Source organism: Crotalus tigris, unplaced genomic scaffold (assembly GCF_016545835.1).
Source record: "Crotalus tigris isolate CLP2741 ecotype Arizona unplaced genomic scaffold, ASM1654583v1 scf7180000017536.10889498, whole genome shotgun sequence".
Taxonomy (NCBI): Eukaryota; Metazoa; Chordata; class Lepidosauria; order Squamata; family Viperidae; genus Crotalus; species Crotalus tigris.
The window spans coordinates 10,751,070-10,755,894 of NW_024096460.1; the positions used below are offsets into that span (position 1 = coordinate 10,751,070).

At 40.0% G+C, this 4,825-nt stretch overlaps 1 non-coding gene across 1 annotated transcript; it reads right to left on the bottom strand.

The window, feature by feature from the left end:
• Positions 1-1,556: 1,556 nt before the first annotated feature.
• On the bottom strand, positions 1,557-1,678 carry LOC120312948. The gene has a single exon (XR_005558001.1). It is a non-coding gene; the product is annotated as a U4 spliceosomal RNA (small nuclear RNA).
• Between the last annotated feature and the right edge of the window lie 3,147 nt (positions 1,679-4,825).

Sequence of the window (4,825 nt, forward strand, 5' to 3'; positions counted from 1 at the left end):
GGGATAACTGTAGATTGTTCCAGTTTTTTAAATCCTTCTGTACCTCCATCCACAGCTTTTCATAATTATTTTTATACAGTTTTGCATTGGAAGCAGATAATGTGACCCCCAAATATTTTACCTTATCAACAATTTCAAAATCTGTTAAGTCAACTAAAACCTGTTTATCACCATTAGTCATATTTTTAGCTAATATTTTGGTCTTATTATTATTAATTTTAAAACCAGAAACACGTCCATATTGTTGAATCAATTGTAATAATTTTACCACCGAACAGGTAGGTTGAGACAAAGTAACAACCAAGTCATCTGCAAAGGCTCTTAATTTATATTCTTTTTTATTAATTTCTATTCCTTTTATTTCTTGAGACTCCCGAATTTTAATCAACAAAATTTCCAATGTTAAAACAAACAATAACGGAGATAACGGGCATCCCTGTCTTGTTCCTTTTTCTATTACAAAAGCCTCTGACAGACCCCCATTTACAATAAGTTGAGCAGTCTGTTTTTGATATATATTAGATAATACTTGTAATATATTTTGTCCAAAATTCATCTCCTTAATTAAACATAACATAAACTGCCAATTCACTTGGTCAAAGGCTTTTTCAGCATCCAAAAATATCAGGCCTGCAGAGACTTGGTTATTCTTTTCTAGATACTCTAATAAGTTAATAATTTGTCTAACATTATTTTTCATATACCTTCCAGTTATAAAACCCGATTGATCCTTATGTATAAACTGCTGCAAGATCCCCATAAACCTATTAGCTAAAATTTTTGCAAAGATTTTATAATCCACGTTTAAAAGAGATATAGGCCTGTAATTTTTAGGCAATGTAAGATCTTGATTATCTTTTGGAATCAATGATATAAATGCATTACGCCAAGATGGAGGGATCTCTAAACCCTGTAATAAGTTATTAAACAATTCACACAATGGTTGAGTCATCTCTTCTACTAAAGTTTTATAATAGATAGATGTCAACCCATCCGTACCCGGCGCTTTGCCCAATTTCAGTTGTTTAATTGCTGTAACAATTTCTTCTTTAGTAATTAAGCCATTAATCTCTTTTTCCTGATCTTCTGTTAATTTAGGAAAGTTAACTTTACCTAAATAATTGTTTATGTCTGTAGTTTGAATATTAGCACTCTTGTATAATTTTTGGTAGTATTCTAAAAAGGATTTCTTAATCAATTCTTTCTGATAGACCAATTTACCATTATAATTTATTTTATCTATATTCCTCTGTTTCTGTTTCTTTCTTAACTGATAAGCCAACCATCTCCCTGGTTTATTAGCATTACAAAATGTATTTTGTTTCATAAATAGTAAATTGGTTGCAGCTTGATCAGCCATCAACATGTTAAATTGTGTTTTTAACAGTTTTAAAGCTCCTTTCACCTTTTCGTCTAAAGGATTTGAAATTAAAAGTTTCTCTTTTAATTTAATCTCCTCTTCTAAATCTTTACGTTTCTGAGTCTGTTTCTGTCTATGCAAGTTATTCATTTTTATCAAGATACCACGCATAAAAGCTTTACTTGCATCCCACACCATTGATATTGATGTTCCCTTATTCATATTTAAAGCAAAATATTCCTTTAAAAAGTTTTCAATTAGCAATAATCGCGCCTCGGATAAACCTCATTGGCTACGATACTGCCACTGCGCAAAGCTAAGAGGCACTAGGTCTTAATTTCCGAGAATGTCTTACCTTAGGACCACTGCAACCAGGCCACCCATGCCTCTATAACTGTTGCGCCACTGCTTGACTTCTTTTGTGGCTGCTTGCCACCACTTGTGGCAAGATCCCATTGGCACATTGCGCCATTGAGGCTCCTCCCAGCAGAACGCCGCATGGTGCTTCGGGCCTCTTCTGTTGCTCATACGCTAAAAGTCCCTTTCCAAAGATAGCTAAGAAGGAAAATAGGTAAAAAAAAACCAGGTCCTAAAGTCACCTGAACTGAACTGAATAGAACAGAATAGAATAAACAGATTGTAGAATAGAATAGAATAGAATAAACATTGTAGAATAGAATAGAATAGAATAGAATAGAATAAACAGATTGTAGAATAGAATAGAATAGAATAGAATAGAATAGAATAGAATAGAATAGAATAGAATAGAATAGAATAGAATATATGCGGAACTTAGGTTTGGCTAGGGGAGACATGATAGAAATATTCCAGTATCTGAGGGGCTGCCACAGGGCAGAGAGGGTCAGATTGTTCACCAGAGCACCAGAGGGAAGGACAAGAAACAATGGTTGGAAAATAATCGAAGAGAGAAGTAACCTGGAATTAAGGCGAAACTTCCTGACAGTGAGGACAATTAACCAGTGGAACAGCTGACCTCCAGATGTCATGGGCTCTGCATCACTGGAGGTTTTCAAGAAGAGACTGGACAGTCAACTGTCTGAGATGGTATAGGTTCTCCTGCTTGAGAAGGGGGCTGGACTAGAAGACCTCCAAGGTCCCTTCCAGCTCTATTCTATTCTAAATATAAAAATTATAATTATAAACAAATAAAACATAAAACAAATAAACTCAAAGGGCAGACTTGATGGACCACTAAGTTTTCCAGCTGTCAATTGTTTATGTTTCTGCATTTCTCTGCCTCTTCTCAACTGACCTGGCAAGGATGCAGCCCTTTACAAGTTTTCAAGTTGCAACTCCTGTTGAAACTGCTGTTTGGGTAACTACGACTTGTTTAACCTCATTTGGAGAACTGTTATATTACAGCCTACTGTTTTCGAAATAAGTTGGAACTACAATTCCTATAAACCCCAACAAACCCAGCCATGCTATTTGTGTGAATTTTAGAATTTGTTTCAGCTTGGCTGGTGAGCACCCCCCACAATTCACTAGCAAATTGACAAAATGAAGTTCGTTTTATCAGAACGTCGACTTTGATGTGAGAAACCTCACGTCTCTAAAAACTCTATTTTCTCGTAAAAACCGCAGCTTCTTGAATCACCATCTTCCCATTTATTGACAGATGGTGATCCATGCCTGACCCCATCAGAATACACAGTGTTGGTTTCAAAGCAAATGTAAAAGTTCTGGGATTTCCTTGTCTCTAATGTGATGGTTGCGAGATGCTTTGATCTGATTATTTGTTTTCAAGGTCATGGCGTTCTCCTTCTGTTATTTCTTTTTTGAAGATCTATGCTACAATTTTTTTCTGCTGTTCCTTCAGGCATCACATAAAAAGGTTGAGATACAGGGTAAAATAAAATCAAGCACTATCATGACTCAGAAAGGTAAGGAATGAGGACCCAGATCCTTCACCCAGTTCACGAAGACCAAATATGATTCAGGTTTCGGTGTATCAGACAAGGAAAGTGCCAAGACTAGAATAACAGAATAACAGAGCTGAAAGGGAACTTGGAGGTCTTCTAGTCCAACCCCCTACTCATTTCAGATACCATTTCAGACACATTTATTTATTTATTTATTTCTAAAATTTATATGCCGCCCAATCCCAAGGGACTCAGGGCAGCGTACAAAATTAAAACAATAATATAACAATAAAACAATAAAATAAATACATTCATACAGCGTGTCCGATCATATCCCCCCCCCTGGGGACATCAGCCCCAGGCCTGCCGGAACAGGAGAGTTTTAATGGCTTTCTTAAAGGCCGGCAGGGTGGGAGTAGTTCGAACCTCAGGGGGAAGTTGATTCCACCAGGTCGGAGCCACTACAGAAAAGGCCCTTCCCCGAGGGCCCGCGAGCCAACATTGTCTGGCCGACGGGACCTGAAGGAGGCCCAATCTATGGGACCTCACCGGTCTCTGGGAACTGTGCAGCAGTATGTGGTCCTGTAAGTAACCTGGCCCTATGCCATGAAGGGCTTTAAAGGTGATAACCAACACCTTGAATTGCGTCCGGAGACCCACAGGAAGCCAGTGCAGCTTGCGGAGGATAGGTGACACGTGGGCATACCTTGGCGCGCCAACACCAACTGCGACCTGTCAGAGAGGTAGGAGGAGAACTACTGCAATATGGTGCCGCCCACCCCCACCTCTCCGAGACGACGCAGAAGGATACCATGGTCGATGGTATCGAAAGCCGCTGAGAGGTCAAGAAGCACCAGGATAGAGGAATGACCCCTATCCCGGGCTCGCCAGAGGTCATCGGTCAGTGCGACCAAAGCAGTCTCAGTGCTGTAGCCGGGCCTGAAACCAGATTGAAAAGGGTCCAGATAATTAGTTTCATCCAAGGATCGCAAGAGTTGGGACGCCACCACCTTCTCTACAACCTTCCCCACAAAGGGGAGGTTGGAGACAGGACGAAAGTTCTTCAAAACAGCTGGGTCCAGGGAAGGCTTCTTGAGGAGGGGCCTCACCACCGCTTCCTTTAAAGGTTGCGGGAAAGACCCCTCCATCAAGGAGGCATTGATTATCGCCTGGAGCCAGCCTTGTGTCACCTCCCTACTGGCAGAAACCAGCCAGGAGGGGCATGGGTCCAATAAACAGGTGGCGGCATTCATTGCCCTCACGGCCTTGTCCACTTCATCAGGGGTCACATGGTCTCTTCTTCAAAACCTCCAGTGCTGGAGCACCCACAGCTTCTGGAGACAAGTCATTCCACTGGTTAATTGTTCTCACTGTCAGGAAATTTCTCCGTATTTCTAGGTTGCTTCTCTCCTTGATTAGTTTCCATCCATTTTTATTTTATTGTTTTATTTTCTTGTCACTTATTTTTTTTCAACTAGGAAGTTCTTGTGACACTTAGAAAAGCAACTATACCCTTCTGCTGCTGGGTAAGGGGGTCTTTAGAGGCCAAAGGTGGCTCCATGATGGTATTCAGATATGCATC